Genomic DNA, 19487 nt, shown 5'->3' with positions numbered 1-19487 from the left:
CCAAGGGGTTAAAATTTCTTATTACTTCAAAAAAAAACAAGAGGCTAAGTAGATCCAGAGAATAGGGGTAGAAAATGTGGGAAAAGGGAGGATAGAGGAGAAGAAGGGTAGGGAGTTGATTAGCTTAAAGCAGGAGCAGGTCCGGGACTAGGCTCCATCCCCGGAATGAGAGTGATATTACAGAACATGGCCCAAGGCTCCCATACAGCATAAAATTTCTCCATTTTGTCATTCAATTTAGCAACTATTTGTTCCTGGGACATGATCCAAGACACCTTTCATTTGCAACACTGGAAAGATACCGTGGTTTTCTTCCAGGCTCTAGCTATAGTGATTTTGCCCCCAAAAGGACAAAAAAAGAGAGAGCCTGTAGATGTTTAGGTATATTGGGGATAGCGTGGTTAAACAAGGCAATGTTGGGGCTGGGGCCTACTGAAACCTTTACTAATTTGCTAATTGTATGGAAGATTTTCCGCCAAAAGGTTCTAATGCAGGGACAAGTCCACCAGGTGTGTAGCATAGAACCTACTAGCTCACAGCCCCTAAAACAAAGAGGTGAGGTCTCAGGGTAGATCAAAGCTAGTCTAGAGGGGACATAGTACCACCTGGACAAAACCTTTACATTAGCCTCAATAAGGGATATGTTACATATACCTCTGAAGGAGCGTATCCAGGCCCGGAACCATTCTGTTGTCGGCCACGTTCTGCCCGTGTCCTCCTCCCAGGCCTTCGCTTAGCTCGGCTTGCCCAGATTCGTCTGTAATGCGGTGTATATTAGTGAAATTCCTCCCTTTTGATCTGAAGTGTTAGAGCACCAATGCTCATAGGGGGTAATTGAGGGGGAATCCGGTTTGGAGACCCAAATAGCGTTTAGGAAGTGTGAGATTTGTGTGAATCTAAACTGTTCCGAATTGGGCATGTCTAACTTACGTTTGCAGTAGGTTAAGGTAGGAGGGCCAGTTTGGAAGAGGAAGTGACCTATCCGGTAGAGACCTTTCTCCGTACACCATCGGAAAGCCTGTATATTTAGTCCTGGCGGAAATTTAGGGTTGTGTAAGATGTGGGACAAAGGTTTTAGGGGGGATATGATAGAGGTATGTGTGAATAGTTTGGTGCTTAAAGAGTGTGAAAGGGTAGGGGCCATTATAGCCGGTCTTTGTTTGGAGTCACAACATAGGAGGAAGTCAATGTTATTGAGGGGTGTTGCTCACCTTTCCATAGAGAGCCATTCTGGCTTCGGGCCTTTAGAAAAGATCATCGAGATTTGTGATAATTGTGTCGCCTGGTAGTAACCCCAGAGGTCCGGCAGGCCCAAGCCACCTTGGGACTTAAGGCGGAGAAGTATTTTGGACGGACATCTATACCCCTTGTTTCCCCAGACAAATTATCTCTGATTGGAATTTCCCCAAAAAGCTCTTCGGGAGCGGGATTGGTAGCGATCGGAATAAGTATAAGAGGCGAGGCAAGAGAGTCATCTTTATGGCATGCACCCTTCCCATCCAGGATAGACCACATCTCGACCACCGTTGAAGATCCCCTCTACATTTGTTGATCATTGGGGGTAGTTGGCTTTAAATAGGTCTTTGATATCCGGGGTCAGGTATATTCCCAAGTAGGGGAAGGCCTTAGGAGCCCAGGAAAACGCAAAGTTATGAGTGAGCTGTGATAGTAGTTCAGGGGGACCGTGACATTTAAGGCCGTGGATTTGGACATGTTGACCTTCAAGCCTGATATTCTACTGAATGAGTTCAGAACCCCAAATATGACTGGCGTAGAAATTAAAGGAGATGTTATGTAAAGCAAGAGGTCATCCACATATAGGGCGCATTTGTGTTCCTTGTCACCGCAGGTCAACCCCTTAATATCGGGATTTGTTCTAATAGCTAAAGCTAAGGTTTCAATGGCTATGGCGAAGAGAAGGGGGAAAGAGGACACCCCTGTCTGGTCCCCCTACCAATGGGAAATGATGCTGGGTATCTGCCCATTAGTCTCACCTGAGCAGAAGGTTTGGAGTACATGGAGTGGATTAGGTTCATAAAGTGAGGGCCAAAGCCCCATCTTCTCAGAATCTCTGACAGGTAGCCCCAATCTATGGTGTCAAAAGCTTTGTGAAGGTCAATCGACAATAGGAAGCCTGTTTGTGGAGGACCCCCATCCCATTGTGATTTAAGGAGAGAGAGCACATCTATGGACCGTCTAATCTGATCGGGTCCCTGCCTCCCCGGAATAAAACCCACCTGATCTCCGTGAATGTAAGAAGGGATAAAGCTCGCTAGTCTATTTGCTAAAATCTTGGTCATAATCTTGATGTCATTGTTAATTAGCGAGATAGGCCGGTAATTCCCTATTTCGCTCGTGTCTTTCCCCGGTTTGGGAATTACCGAAATATATGCCGTGTTTAAATCTGTCCCCAAAGGGGAGCCTTTCCGAAGAAAGTTAAAAAACTTAGAGAGATGAGGTGCCAAGGTAGTACCGAATTTTTTATAATACCTGGTTGAGAACCCGTCCGGACCAGGAGAGGAACCAACTTTCAAAGTTTTGATCGTATCGAGGACCTCTGATGGTGGGAACGGCTGTCCAACAGGTCCTTATGTTTTTTAGTCACTGCAGGTAAACTTAATGAATCAAGGAAACTGCTTTGTGGCTGACCTAATGAGGGACCTTGAGGTTTGTAGAGTTCCGAATAGAACCGATGGAATTCCTCCATAATTTTTGTAGGGTGCTGAGTTAGATCTCCCGAATGCAACTCGATTTTGGGGAAGGCTAGTTGGCGAGGTTTAGGGCTAAGTTTAACCGCCAGTTTCAAACCTATCCTGTCTTTCTGGGAGTAGAAACGCTCCCCCGTCCATCTGAGGTGCTTTTCAGCAGCTGTAGTTAAGGACAAATTGAGAAGGGCCCGAGCTTTGTCCAGGTTAGCCAATGAATCCGGGGTGGGATTGAGTTTGTGGGCTTTTGCGAGTAATTGAAAATCTGCCATCAATTTAACCGTATCTGCTCTATGTTCTGCTTTAAGTTTAGCTGACAATTGCATTAGTTTCCCCCTGATCACAGATTTATGTGCCACCCACACCGTCGCTGGGGAGACATCCGTCGTAGTGTTTAAGCTGAAGTATTCCTTAATTGCTTCCTCTATGATAGAGGCTTGAATGGGGTCGCTAAGAATAGATTCCTGTAGACGCCAGCGCAGGCGATCTCTATGTCCCGAGTGTCTGAGGGCTGTCAAAGTGACCATAGAGTGGTCTGATAAAGGTGTATCCACGATTCCGGGATTTTACAAGTAAAGGGGTCGAATTGGAGCGCGTAAAGACGTTGTCTATCCTGGCATAGGAGCTATGGGGTGCCAAAAAATGCGTGTAGTCTCTTGCCCCCATGTATTAGCTTCGCTATTCGGATGCTTTGTTTGGACGGACGTTTACATTTTGACAACCCAGATCCGGATTTGTCTAGGGAGAAGTTGAAGGCTATATTAGAGTCCCCGCCAAAAAATGTTGTGCCCTATAGGTGGGGTCCAAGTTTGTGGAGTAGGGATTCAAAGAAAGCCCTCTGGCCCCTGTTAGGTGAGTAATAGGAAACAAAAGTGTATAGTTCCCCATCTAAATTCCCCGAAACCAATATATAACGTCCTTGGGGGTCTACAACCGTCTCAGGTTGAGATAGATTAATATGTTTAGCAAAACAGATTGTGACCCCTTTTGTTTTATTGGGCACAGAGGACAAAAAGAATTGGGGAAAGTGTCGGTGAAGGAAAGTGGTATTGTAGGAAATGGGAAAGTGAGTCTATTGTAAGAGGAGGATTTCCGCCTGCATAGACTGATAGAGTTGGAACAGTTTTCTCCTTTTGATGGTGGAGTTCAGACCCTGGGTGTTATGTGCTATAATTTTGAGGGTGGGGGAGATGGTTAGGTGTTCAGGCATAAAGTGGGTGGAACAAAGCCCTACTAGTGTGAAGGATCTTACCTGACCGGTGAGTGGAGGTTACCTTGAGATCCCTGAGGTAGGAGAATGTCGAGTACGCGAAATCCGAGAGGAGAGGCCAGAGGCGGGAGCGAAGTCCGGACCAGCTCATGTGGAGAGAAAAGGAGAGGGAGTGGAGAGGGATGAGAGAGAGAAGAAAAGAGAGAAAAATGATTGCATTAATCTGAATCATTATACATTCCTGCATGTAAAATAAACGAGTTATAATGAAATGGGGGTCCCCAGACCCCCCCCATTCCCCGGGGTAGGATGGTTTAGCCATGCCGTACCCTAAACCTGAGATGTTCGGAGTCCAAACAGTAGGACTTCCGGGAAAGAAACCCAAGGCACTATCAGTGTACTTGGTTTCTACTTGAGGTGCATTGGGTCCACCACGGCCCCGCCACCTGACTAGTAAAGCAACTTAAGACCGTAAAATGGTCTAACCTTTCTCAAAAGAACTGAGCGCTCCCACCTCTAAAAAACAATAAGAAACAAAATACCATCAGCCGGGAGCTGAACAATAAATTCCACCCCCTCCCCAGGACCCCCCCTAACCCTGGGGCCCGGGAGGGCTGGTGAACACATAGCATCGGGGATACCAAGGACTGAAAAACCGTTAGGTCCACATCTCTTGTATAAAAAGTGGGAGATGACCCTGCATCGCCTGGGCCCTGAGCCTCCAAAGCGGTCCAGTGTAATCTGTGAGATGGGGTAACAAGCCCAACCCCTGCCTAAAATGAGATAGGATACCCAAAAAAACTGTCCACTTGGTATAAGAAATTGTGAGATCACATAGAGATAAGGATTACTCTCAGGGATGCTAAATTGAACAAACATAACCCATCAAACATATTCCAGAGGTATTTAGGCCAAATTACCCCCCTATCTCTGACCCAGGCCAATAGAGTTGTAGGGGCTGATATTATCAAACCAGGGAAATCTGAGAGCCGAAGTGTGGACAGTTTCTTGTAATGAAAAAGTCAAACCCTTAATGTGGGAGATCTCAGATGTGGGACCTTTAGAGAACTGGGAGAAACTCTGAAGTTCTGAATAAAACAGAAGGATATATCCGGATCGGAGCCCTGATCCATGGATATTGCAGGACATCATGGAGGGAAATTTTCTTTCGAACGTTTAGTGCTTTGCTTCAGCCAGGTAGGTTGTAGCGGACTTGCAGGCGGAGGCCTTTTCGTGGACGAAGTGGAGCTCCTGCTGTTCTGGGAGGGCGATGGATCCAGAGGAATCAGGCCCTACTGGAGAAGCAGGTGTTCTCCCTGCACGAAGGAAAAAAAGCCGTAGTTTTTGTTTCTGTAGGAAAAATTCAGACACAGGGGGAAGGACCACCGATACGAGATTTCCTTTTCCAGCAGAAGTTGAAGCAATGGTTTGAGGGAGCGCCTTTTTTGTACCATGTATGGCGACAAATCTGCAAAGATCTGGATCCTGTGTCCCAACAAATTGAGGTTATCTGCACCCCTAGACCTCCTCATAACTTCCTCCTTCACAGAGTAAAAATGGAGCTTAACGATAATGTCTCTGGGGAGACCATCTGAGCGAGGGGGTTGCAGAGCCCTGTGTGCTCTGTCGAGCTCCAGGCGGTGCTCAGTGATATCAGGAATGAGGTTCCGCAGCAGGGTTTTCACACACTTATGCACCTCTTTTTCTGATTCGGGGAGCCCGCGGATGCGAAAGTTGTAGCGTCTCGATCTATTCTCGAGGTCGTCGATCTTCGCAAATGCTGTTTCAAGTTGTTCCTGCATGTCCTGTATCCTCGCTGAGTTTTGATTAATGCGTGAAACAGCTTGGTCAGCTTTCTTTTCAATTGTGTCCATTCTTTGCCCTATTTGCTGCAGATCCGCATGGATGGATGCTGTAATTTGGGCTGCATTTAGGGCCAGGCTTTTAGAGAGCAGCTGGGAGAAGGCATCCATCATAGAGGTGAAGTCTGAGGGCACAGGGATGGCTACAGATGTCTCAGTTACTGACAGTAAAAGTCCTGTGTGGGGGTCCGTCATAGGAGTAGATGGGAGGCCAGGGCCCATCCTGCCCAAGAGGGACTCAGTGGATGAAGGAGAGGTGGCCAGGGGCAGGGGCGGAATGTCCATACCTGGGGACTGGGGAGGCTGAGTGTCCTGGTCGGCTATGGAGTCTTCATCTCCCTCTGTGCTGTGCGGGCCTCATGGAGCCGCCGCCATCTTGGCATAGCTGGCCGGGACTCCGGCCACCTTCATCTGCCCCTCCAAGATCCTTCTAACGTGTGCCGTTATTACCTGGGGGTTCCCGGGGGTCTCCCCCGCTAATTGTGTCCAGGTTAAGTGCTCTGGAGAGCGCTCCAAACGCTCCGATATCTGTTGCAGAGCCGTGGTGGAGCGGAGCTCTAATAGCCAGCGTCCATCTTCAGGGCTGCCGCGCATGCGCCTGTTGAAGTCTTTTCTTTTACAGCAATTGGCAGCTAGAGGAGTTCCACCCTGTACTACACCCTCAAGAAGTAAAACAAAATAAATCAAAAACAGAGCAGTGCAGCATCAATGTGGTGACATTGTACTGCTCTGGTTTGTGATCGGAGACAAGGTATGCCAGAAACACGGTTATCCAGAGCAACAATGTCACCATAGTGACACTGCACTGCTCTGGTGACACTGACACTTTTTTTAGGGCTCATTTACACTTTCATTGCTTTCTGAAGAATGATTGTTATACTGATCGTTCTTTAGCAAGCATTTAACAGGCAGAGAAGAGGCATTGCATCGTCACCTCACTGCCTGTTTAAACCCCCTAAATGCTGGACTACTATGCCAGAAACCTGAAAGGATTCTGCAGTATTGCCTGCTGAGCATGACGGGGGTATAATTCTTGACAAGGCATGTGTACTGTATACCCCCAGCCACAACCTTCCCAGCTAAAGGGGGAGCAGTTGAGCAGCAGTAACAGTTCAACTGTGGGGTTTACTACCAACCAACTGCAAGTGTAAACGATCACTTACATACTTGCCACACCATTGCAACCAGTCAGTGTCCCTGAACACCACCACACCAGTCTCAGTGTCACCATACGGCATCATTCACATGGGGTATATCAGTTGTACTCTGTGTCAGGGCCATGTTTACATGCACAGTGGTGCAGAGATGTTCAATGCAGGCAGTCCCATTCATGTTAATTGGGACAAAGCAGGTGCACGGACACAGATGCTGCTCCCAATCTGACATCCATGCAGGTGCAAGACCTGAACATAAACAGTGTGTTTTCAAGGACATGCAACCGCATGGATGTCAGATTGGGAGCAGCGGTTGTGTCCGTGCAGCCACTGCTTCCCAACAAACATCGATGGGACTGCCTGCATGGCGATGCATTAAACTTCTGTGCATCCTCATGTGGGTAAACATGCCCCTTGCATAGGATAAGCACCCCATGTGAATGAGGCCTAATAGTACAGCCAGTCACAGTGTCCCCAATCATTGTCACACCAATCCCAGTGTCACCATAAGGCCTCATTCACACGGGGTGTATTAATGTGTACCCAGCGTGAAGACCATGTTTACCCACATGAGAATGCATAGGTGTTCTGTGCATCCCTGTGCAGACAGTCCCATCAGCAGCTACATGAATACAGCTGATATTACCAATCTGACAATTGTTCAGGTGCAAAACCTGAATGCAGACAGTGTGTGTTCAGGGACACGCAACTGCACAGATGTCATATTGGAAGCAGTGGCTGTGTCCATGCAGCCGCTGCATCTCAAGGGACATCAATGAGACTTCCTGCAAGGGGATGCATGGAACACCTTTGTATGCCTGTGCAGGTAAACACAGCCCTTGCACAGGGTATACATTGTTATACCCCTTGCGAATGAGGAATAATAGTACAACCATTCAGTGTACCCAATCACTGCCACAACACTCCCAATGTCACCATAAGGCCTTGTTCACATGGAGTCTATCAATGTGTACCCTGTGCAAGGGCTGTATTTACCCACACTAGGATACACAGGTGTTCCCTGCATCTTCATGCAGGTAGTCCTATTGATTTCTAATGGGATGCAGCAGCTGCAAGTACTATATGTAGCAGAATCAATTTTGGCCTAAATTTATGAAGAAAGTTAATTTATTTGCAGTTTTAAAACACTTTGTTTTCAGACTTTATTTTTGCCTAATTAATTTAGGCACAGTGTTGCAGGAGTGAGTAATTGTCATTCAAAGTACGACACTGCTGAAATCTGAAAAAATGTCCAGGAATAGAGACAAAATCTTTCAATACAGACACTCGTTCCCCATGACAACTCTCTGTGAAAATGTTTTTTTTTTTATTTAAGGAAATTAGATATCAAAGAAGGAAGTGAAGGAAAGTAGTGAAAAAACATTTTTTTAGCTTATGTAGACTATTTATATTAGGACCAATTGTGATATAATAATTATCCTTTTCTAGTGGGGAGATGGGAGGGCCGCCAGCCGAAAGACTTGGCTGAGGCAGGGGACTGTCTGAAGGAACTACATGCTGCAGTGCAAAAGAGAGGAGGCATGCCATGGGCACATCAGGCACACACAGTGTTCTGGTAAGATATTAACTGTATCATGTGTGTCGGCAGCCTAATCATCTCCTGTTGCTATGAATACTAATTGAAATTTGTCAAATGTAATGTACGTGCCTGATCACATTTTTGTTCACTTGGTTTTCCCCTTATCTACCTTATATTATTTTTGTTATTTTTGTTTTTTTTTTTATTATTTTTTTCATTCATTTTTTTTTTTATTTATTTTTTTTTTATTCTTTATACATGCACACATTTTCCAATTTTTACATCTACTCCATCTGCATCCATCCTGGTCCTTGTCAATAGATCCCTGTACGGACGCCCAAGGGTATGCAATAGGACTAACAATCTGCCCCTAGGGGTAGTGTTGTCTTGTTGTAGACCCGCCCTGAAGTACCCGGTCTCTTACGGCTTTCCGGTAATTCATTACATCATCATCAGAGCACGGCTCCTGTCTGTTCTCTGCCACTGTCTGCACGGCCGATCTCGGCCGTGTCAGACCGCCCACCGGACGTTGTCATCTCTTTCCCGGCTTCCGGATGTCAGTCCGTACTGCTTGGTACTTCCCTCTTGCATCTGCGGGGCATCATTGCGGCGTGGCGTCACACGCCGTGTTTTGGCGCCACGGGTAGAGATATTTAAATCCCACATGGTGCAAAGGCATTTGAACAAGCCGGGAGCTCATGAGCGATATGGACAAGATCTAAGGTATTTATTTCATCTGAAACAAGGCTGGATATACTTTTGTTTGTGACCCCAAAGGACTTATGAATGACGATGCCCTGCATATATATTTCTTTGTTGTATAGATCGATCCCAGCCATCTTCCCCTTATTGGGGACTTGGCTCCTCGGTCCTCTGCTATCCCTAAGTGTCTTCCCAGCCATGGCATCTATTGATAACTGGAGCAGTTTAAAAGTAAGACATACCGAGGTGAGAGGCATAACTTAAAATATAAGGATGGTTTTGAGAATTTCTCTTTATTATAAAATATTTGAAAGGCGGCTATGTGTTTTCTAGATTCCTTAGATGGATGTATCTGGTGTATACACAAAGGATACGCCTTTGCCCTGTGTGACTTTCTCATCCATATGAGCTCCCAATAGAGATAACTGCATATTAATTAAGACATAGGTTTGTGGTGAGTACAGTTCATTTCTGAGTTTTATATGGACTTGTACTTCCTTCATCCTTAATATGTTGCAACTTTATTTCAATACATTGTAGGCATTGCTGCACTTTCAACAGATTGTCTTAAACCATACAAACTACATCCCTCCCTACGGGAGATCTGACAATTTGTGGACTGGTTTTGGATGCAGGCTTTGGGTCCGTTTGCTCACTCCAAGACTCATTCCTGAGGTATTGATGTTGGGCTATCTTTGGGTTTATGTCGGTGGGTTTGTTTTTTATTCTTTTTTTGTGGGGTGGGTGCTAATTCCCATGGTTGGTGGACGATATGTGGTCATGCATGTGCAATGTTATATTGTGTTAATTCTATTGTACTGTATTGTACTAATTTAATTTTTGTGTTTTTTTTTTTTTTTTCTTCTTTTTTTTTTTCACACACTTAAGGTTGTGAATACTTTGATGTCTTATATATCTTTTTAACTGAATATCCCCGTCCTTTTCCTGATGAAGCCATTTCGGTCGAAACATGTTAAAACTTTAGGTCGTGGGAACACATTGTTTGTGACTTCAGTTGTCTCACTGGTCAGGGTCAGGATGTGTGTGCTTACCCAGGACTATGTTTGTAACTGCAGTCCCTACTTTTATCTTGTCTCCTTTAAATAAATGATTTATATGTTTATACTATTGCATTTGTCTTGCCTTGTATATGATGTACCTATAAAGTCCCATTCTCTCATTTTCTTTGTACCATCTCCTGTACCATGTGCGCTGCCTAACCATCTCCATTCTCGTGTACCATGTCTATTGCCTCACCATCTCCTTTCATCTGTACCATGTCCACAGCCTAACCATCTCCATTCTTCTGTACCATGTCCTCAGTCTAATCATCACCATTCCCCTGTAACTTGTCCACAGCCTCTAACCATCTCTTGTATCATGTTCGCAGCCCCTAACCATCTCCTGTACCATGTCCACAGCCCCTTACCTTCTCCTGTACAATGTTTGCATCTCCAGTATCATGTTTGCAGCCCCTAAACATCTCCTGTACCATGTCCGCAGCCCCTAACCATCTCCTGTATCATGTCCACAATATCTAACCATCTCTTGTATTATGTCCACAAACTCTAACAATCTCCTGTACCATACATACACAAAGTTCCTTAAGCGCTAAAAACTGTCATCCATATTCGTGCGTATGCAGACCCTGGAGGATACGAAATGGGCTAGAACCCAGTGCAGCTGTCAACCACTGGAAGAATGGATAACAAAAGACAAAAACAAAGAGGCAGCGCTCTATGGGTAAAGCACAAATACGTGTAAACCTTTGACTGAGTAAAAAGTTAATTTATTGCACTTCTGAGAAATAAAAAACAACTGTCAATAATAAAAAAAAAAAAATCTCTTCTATCATGTCCACATCCTTTAACCATCTCTTGTATTATGTCCACAATCTTTAACCATCTCTTGTATCATGCCCATAATCTCTAACCATCCTTTGTATCATGTCTGCAATTTCTAACCATCTCTTGTATATCTGCAGTCTCTGAGCATCTCTTGTATCATGTCTGCAGTCTCTGACCAAAAGGAGTCAAGAGCGTGAGCACCGCTGGGATGGGGTCATGGAAGGAGTCAGATGTGTGTGGACATTGGAGGAGAGAATATAGGATGAAACCAGAGCCACCAAGCTGCAGCTGGGAGAGGACTGTCTGACTGAACCCTGCACGGTGCACCTGAGAGGAGGTCAGTGACAACGCCGCCAGGCCAGTCTGAGGGGGGTCACTCATGTAAGGGGGGAGTAAATACAGTAAGGTAAGTGGGGACGCTGATATAAAGGTACCCCCTTATATCAGTAACCCCCCTCCCCCTTTCCTTAGTGTATTCACTCTGTGGAAGGTGGGCTGTTGCAGCAGTTTTCACTGGAACAGGTGGTGAGGGGAAACCTTCTTATTAGGACACCTGTTTGACTGAAAACTGCCACAAGCTCCTTTAACAAATTGTTATTTTAACAATGCATTAGCATTACTGTCTCTTTGGTAACTGCAATGTTATTTTTTAATGATGCCTCTGTGCTCTAGTTGAGGAGATTCACCTTCCAATTGCCCTGTTTACCATTCCACCAAATTCAAAACATAAATTGAGGTGGGGGCTGGGGGCTACCTGGAATTTCCCCTAAATTTCTGTGTTGGTGGCTAATTATCTATGGGACTGAAATTGAAGGGAAATCTCTCCAGCTGGACGCAGGTGACAAAACTGTTGGGTTATATTAACATATCCATGTAAATTAATAAAAACACTTTTTGACTGTTCTTATAATTTAAACACATTGCTAATAGCCCCATCTATATGTGTATAGCTTAAATATTGATATTTGCACTGGTTTGCACTTAAAACATCCATTTTAAGTATTTTTGAAGTGTCAGTAAAAAAATGTGGCTCTGTCAGTAAATTTCATGATTTTTATTATAAAAAAATTGCTGTTTGTAAATGTTGGGTGTCCTGTTAGTAAATTTTACTTAGGTGGGTTGGCAACACTGCAGATCAGCGGTAGAAGAATGTAAATAGATGTATGTTTGTTTACATCTGCCTGCCCATTCTGGCAAGAAATAAAATCAACAGACACAGATTCGGCAGGGGTTCTATTCAAAATGAACATGGTCCATGTAAAAGCGACCTTACTGTTTTGTATTGTTTTGAATTAAATTGGGTTATGTGGTCAGATTGGATGAAAATAGTGCTCGAGTAATTTTTCGCGGAGATATATGTAAACAGAAAATATAGCAATATTATAACAAACACATTGACATTTATTTCTGTTGTAAAGGTTATGTTTGAATTAGCAATGATTTCATAACTGTTTTCCAATTGTGCATTCTCATTCCTGCTAAATGATAGATGTTTTAAAGCTAATAATGATTTGTGTCCAAATTTTATGGATTGGTTATTGGCATTTCTGCTATTCAGTGTAACAAACATAAAAAAAAGAAAAAAAAAAAAAAAACCGAAATAGAAAAATTGCCTCAAACAATAACATTGCATTATTAAAAAAATGAGTGTTAGCTAATTTCAAGCAAATTCTTTAGTTCCAAAATTGTCTTGAGAGGATCAGCAGTTTATTTAGTATTTCAGTGGTAACAAGCAGTAAGTCTAGATGGGATTGATGTTTCATGAATTAACAAATTCTGCATTTAAATAACAGGTATGATATACAGTTGCTTTTGAAAATGTTCTAGAATATTTAACATTTGAACATTTTGCCCAAGGCTCTGGAAATGTAGTATGGTTTTGTAAAAATACAGCACAGGAGGCTGGCTGAAAGGAAGAAATTTGCCATTAAAGAATGGACAAAGGTCCCTTCCAGGCAAAATATTAAGTTTCTTTCACCCCCCCCCCCCCCATCCCCATAACTCATCATGTTAGTTTTTTGTTGCTCTTACCTGGTGAAGTAAGTTATACTCACCCAAGTCTGTCCCTTGCTGATGCTGTTTTTCGATAGTTTTATCCCAGAGATTGGCTTTATAGGGCTGTCTGCAGGTGAGAATATTATGGGTTTAAAATAAATTATGCAAATTGATGTACAGAGAATAGGAAAACAATAACAATACCTGTGAAACAGGTAACTAACAGGTAGGTATAATCGATTTTGGTATAATTGAGTTCCTTACTGTCAGCAAAATGTCTTAGAGCAAATAAAATAAGTGCGCTTACAGTCAGATGGTCACAGATATAAATTCATGTGTTACTTGCATAAATAAATAAATAAATATATATATATACTGTGCTAAAATACCAAAATCAGAAAGTGCTTATAAATAAATGAACTTCAATATTAAATTGAGTGCACAATAGGTGACTAAGCATGTGAATAAATGTGGATGAATCAAATTTCATAAATTGTAAATGAAATCAAAAGTGAATATAAAATGGGAAAAGTGAGTCCATTCATAAGAAACTCAATGAAGGCACATCAGTCCCATGAAGAAAAAGTCACATATCCACAGTTCATTGAGAACAGCCAGTGTGGGTGAAGAAAAGAAGAAGGTGGTGTGAAGGGATATCCAGACAAACAGTGAATCTGGAGGACACTATAGATGGACCCTTACCAAAAGCGGTGGACCTCCCTAATAGCAAGGTCTTGTGAGCGTGCAGATACAGCCCTCTGCAGGGACAGCTGTATGGCGGCGTCCGGATCAGCCGATGGATGCAGTGTTCCAACGGAAGGTGATTCCAGCACGTCCACCTGGAGGGGGGCACCCACTGGTCCAGGGGGCCGTAAGTGCAAAAAAGGCAAGAAAAGGCTGGTGTAGTAAGATTAAAAATATTTATTGCTAAATAAAGGCAGAAAAGACAACTCCACCATACAATGATTATAACAGATTAAAAAGCTGGCATGTAAAAAGCAAACACCCGTGTAAACATGGGGCGAACGACGTGATGGCGTACAGTACGTAGCCACGCCCTACATATTTTGTCATAAATGACGTCTTCAAAGGGGCACGGGCGACGCACTGAACCATCACCTATATAGTGCTGAACGGGAACCAGACCTCGTTTTCGTCTGAGTATCGTTCAGCACTGAACAATAATAAGGAAGCACAGAAAAACACCAAGCCTCGATCTGGTACCTACCACGCAATGAAAGCTCATTATGACGAAACATGTAGGGCGTGGCTACGCACTGTACGCCATCACGTCGTTCGCCCCATGTTTTCACGGGTGTTCGCTTTTTACATGCCGGATTTTTAATCTGTTATAATCATTGTATGGTGGAGTTGTCTTTTCTGCCTTTATTTAGCAATAAATATTTTTAATCTTACTACACCATCGGAGCCTTTTCTTGCCTTTTTTGCACTTACGGCCCCCTGGACCAGTGGGTGCCCCCCTCCAGGTGGACATGCTGGAATCGCCTTCCGTTGGAACACTGCATCCATCGGCTGATCCGGACGCCGCCATACAGCTGTCCCTGCAGAGGGCTGTATCTGCACACTCACGAGACCTTGCTATTAGGGAGGTCCACCGCTTTTGGTAAGGGTCCATCTATAGTGTCCTCCGGATTCACTGTTTGTCTGGATATCCCTTCACACCACCTTCTTCTTTTCTTCACCCACACTGGCTGTTCTCAATGAACTGTGGATATGTGACTTTTTCTTCATGGGACTGATGCGCCTTCATTGAGTTTCTTATGAATGGACTCTACTCACTTGTCCCATTTTATATTCACTTTTGATTTCATTTACAATTTATGAAATTTGATTCATCCACATTTATTCACATGCTTAGTCACCTATTGTGCACTCAATTTAATATAGAAGTTCATTTATTTATAAGCACTTTCTGATTTTGGTATTTTATCAATTACTCACAGTATATATATATTTATTTATTTATTCATTTATGCAAGTAACACATGAATTTATATCTGTGACCATCTGACTGTAAGCGCACTTATTTTATTTGCTTTGGTTTATTACACTGATATTGGTGTTTTTTTTGTTGCGGCTGCAGTTCAGCATTTATAATTGCTTTTTAGCGTGGGTTTTTTCCTTTTATAAAATGTCTTAGAAGCAGGAACTCTCAGTTTTACTCATTAACCACTTAACCACCACTCATTAACCACATAAAGGAGAAGTCCAGCCTGAGCTCATTTGGCTGGGCTTCTCCTATGGGTCACAGGAATACAATTCATTTTGCATTCCTGTGACCCGTTTTCAGCGGAGAGCAGTCTGAAGTCCACTCTCTGCTGACGTCACCAAGATCAGTCCAGGCACCTCCTCATTCTGACTCTGGAGACAGCCGCTCCCCACCCCTCCACAGCTCAGCGCTCCAATGAGCGTGGAGGAGCAGAGCAGGAGAGCTGCTGACAGATAGGCAGCAGCTGTCTGCTTGGGGAAGTGAGAGTACCAAGCCATCGGGGTGTTCGGTGGCTCGATTCTCAGTGAAGAGGCGGCGGAGGACAGATGCAGCAGCAGACCGATGCTGCATCCACCTAGGTAAGTATGATTAAAGCATAAAAATCCCATACTTCTCTTTTTAGGGACCGGAAGATTTTCCTCCTTAATGACCAGGCCATTTTTTGCGATACTGCACTAGGTCGCTTTAACTGACAATTGCGCGGTCGTGCAACACTGTACCCAAACAAAATTCATGTCCTTTTTTTTTTAACAAACACATCCTTAAATCTAGATTTGAAGATAAAGGATACAATCCTTCACTTTTAGATGAGAACATTAACAAGATTTCTTTGTTGGATAGAAATTCTCTAATATCAGAACAACCAAGACATGTACAGGATACCAAATATAAATGGTCTTTTCTCACCACCTTCTCCACTCAACATAAACAGATTAAAGATATCATCCATAGACATTGGAAAGTTCTCAAAAATGATAAGATTCTGGGCCCCATGCTTCCAGATCAAGCTGGAGTGATTTATAGAGGTGCTCCACCATTGAGTCAACAAGTTGCCCCCAATGTTATAGATCCTCCTACTATTCCTTCCTTTTTCCACAATATGAAGGGCTTCTTTCCCTGCCGCAGGTGAAATGTGTGTGCACACACAGGGCAGGCATCAGAAATTGTGGGGCCCCTTACACAGCTTTAGGCCTGGGCCCCCTGAGGCCCGACTCCCCGCCCACTGGTCGTCCCACTGACCATCCCACCAAGTTCTTCGGTGCACCCACTGTTATTTTAACACTCTTACACCTAGTCAGCATAAGGGCCCTTTCACACTGGGGCGTTTTGCAGGCGCTATTGCGCTAATAATAGCGCCTGCAAACCGACCCGAAAGTGCCGCTACTTTGTCTCCAGTGTGAAAGCCCCGAGGGGCGGTACGCCAGCAGGACGGGAAAAAAAGTCCTGCTAGCAGCATCTTCAGAGCGGTGAACGAGCGGAGTGTATACCGCTCCTTCACCACTCCTGCCCATTGAAATCAATGGGACAGCTCAGCTATACCGCCGGCAAAGCGCCTCTGCAGAGTCGCTTTGCGGTGGTTTTTAACCCTTTCTCGGCCACTAGCGGGGGGTAAAACTGCCTCCGCTAGCGGCTGAATACGACGGTAAAGCGCCGCTTACAATAGCGGCGTTTTACCGCCGACGCCGCCCCCGCCCCAGTGTGAAAGGGCCCTAACCCTTTCTCGCCCGCTAGCGGGGGGTAAAACCGCCCCTGCTAGCGGGCGGATACCGACGGTAAATCGCCGCTTATAATAGCGGTGCTTTACCGCTGACGCCGCCCCTGCCCCAGTGTGAAAGGGCCCTAAGACCCCTTTCACACTGCGGGCATTTTTCAGGCGCTACAGCGCTAAAATAGTGCCTGAAAAAAGCGGCTCCATTCACTCCAGTATGAAAGCCAGAGGGCTTTCACATTGGAGCGGTGCACTGGCAGGGCATCAGAAAAAGTCCTGCCAGCAGCTTCTTTGGAGTGGTGAAGGAGCGGTTCTCCCCATTGAAATCAATGGGGCAGTGCTGCCGCTCCGGCTGCATTTTGCAGGCGGATTTAGCCCCTTTTCGGCCGCTAGTGGGGGGGTTAAAACCGCCCCCGCTAGCGGCCGAATAGCGCTGCTTAAACAACGGTAAAGCAGCGCTAAAAATAGTGTTGCCTTATCGCGGATGATGGTGGTGGCACAGTGTGAAAGGGGTCTTAGGGTGTCCCATCCATGAAGAAGGAGATAAACAGCACATGGGGGCACAGTCAGCAGGACACATTAAATTGCGACTTACCCTCCATGCTGCAGTCTGTATTTGTCCATGTGCACTGTAGACGAGCTTGCCACTCCCCCTGGCTCTGTCTTGCCTAATCACAGTCCAGCAAATCCTTAGGCTCTGCCTCCGCAGGGATGGATAAGCAGAGAACATTAGCGGAGGTGAGTGTAATTTCTGCAAGCTTTCTTTCCTCCCCTTCCTCTCTCTAATAGCAAACTGATAACCTTGGCGGGGGTGCTGTTCTCTTCATTCATGTTTACACTCCACCTCCCCAGCTGATAAGTGGGGGGGGTGCTAGCGAAGTTTTGTGATCTCTTTTTTTCTCTGCTCGGCTGGCTCAATGGCATGCTGATTATCAGGGCCCCTGGAGACAGGCGGGGCCCTGGAGACAGGTGGGTCCCTTTACAGGTGTAATACCTGTACCCCCCTGATGGCGGCCCTGTGCACACAACATCTGCGGACATAGGAAGACAGAAACCTTCACGTCAAGCTCTACAGCTAGGGAATATCGTATGAAACACTTTCTGACCTGCCATACTCGCTATGTTGTGTATTTAATTACTTGCCCTTGTGGCAAGCAATATGTGGGTCGTACTATACGTACCTTTGCCGTTAGAGTAAGTTAGCACATAGCTAGTATAAAGAAGGGCCGCACAAATCATAGCGTTCCCAGACATTACCTTCATTGCCACAATCAAAATCCATCGGGTACAAAGTTTCAAGTGATAGACAAATTTGTCCCCATTGGAGGAGTGAGTCCAATTTGAGGGGTGTGTCTAAGCTTGAAACTTTATGGATTTATCAGTTAAAAAGTTATACACCTTACGGATTAAATATAGATTGGGACATCAACGCTTTTATTAATCAATCCTGAATGTTTCAATATCTTTTCGGTGATTATTGTTTCACATCACATCCTCTATACCACATAATGGGGATGCGTCACAATTTGAGATGCATCCTCATTGTGTTTCTTATTGAGTTTTATTGTTCAGATACTACCATATATATTGGAACATATTCCATTCTCTTGGGATTTTATATGGTTCTATTTATGTTGTGTTCTCTCTACTTCTTGCTATATAAATTTTTTTTATATACTTATACGAACGTGTTTGGAAGAGAGTTTACTATGGAGCTAAGATAACCCATGGTTAAGGTTCCTATAGACTGCTGGTTATCATTTTTATGATTAATTACAGCAAGATCTTGTGAGCCAATACATGCTATTGGTTGTCATCAAGCGATGACATTCATTTCTTACTCTCTCCATATGGTTCGACACTATTTTTTATTTTTGTTTTAACTTGAGGTTATGTTTATATTTGTTGGAATGTCTATATGGGATGTATGATGAGGTTTATTGCTCTGAATCCTTCCCATCTCTGACCGTGTGGAATTTCACTTTTTAACATATTACCCATATGGTAGCCTTTTTATGGTAGGATATACGAGTGATCTATACGACTTTATTTGTAGTGTATATTGTACACGCGTTAGGGTCATTGATCACTCCAATCCTTACCAGTCCGGCAGTTATACTTATTGAGTCTCAAACACGTGACTCCATTTTACTCCACATGACTTTTTGTTGTTACACGTGACGGATCCTTAGTTGCGCACGCATTACTAGTTGTTTTGATCTGATTTTTCCCATCACGTGTTACATTTAACCGCTGATGATTGATCCGATGTTTTTGCCACACGCACTAGCGTGTGACGTCTATCGTCATGCTCTATGATGCTCATTTAGCTGATTGGACATTGACCTGGAGGCTTGGTTCTCCCGAACCCTATGGGTTTTACGTTTATGTAAGCTATTCGTCTGACCTTGTGATTTTAGCTGGAACGCACGCCTTGAGAACCCGGAAGTTAGATTCCACACGGTCGGAACAGGTGCTTTACATTTTTCTATTCATATTTTGTATATATAGGCGCAAGGAATGGCAGGCCAGCATATACCCCAGTTGAAGTCTCATAAGATGAAACGTGTAGGATTATTTTGCTTGCTGAGCTAAGATTCATTGCGCTTTTATTTGTCACTATACCGGTTTTTATTATAACACCTCTGTTGTTTTAAGTGTTTAGATTCATTTTTAATAAATTTTCCTATTTTGGATTCTTGGATTTATACTATGTGGAGGCCTTTTCTTTTTTTCTTTTTATAACATCATTA

The sequence above is a fragment of the Aquarana catesbeiana genome, linkage group LG05 (assembly GCF_042186555.1).
Source record: "Aquarana catesbeiana isolate 2022-GZ linkage group LG05, ASM4218655v1, whole genome shotgun sequence".
Taxonomy (NCBI): domain Eukaryota; kingdom Metazoa; phylum Chordata; class Amphibia; order Anura; family Ranidae; genus Aquarana; species Aquarana catesbeiana.
The sequence above is the reverse complement of the archived record's forward strand: the minus strand, read 5'-3'. Positions refer to the sequence as shown.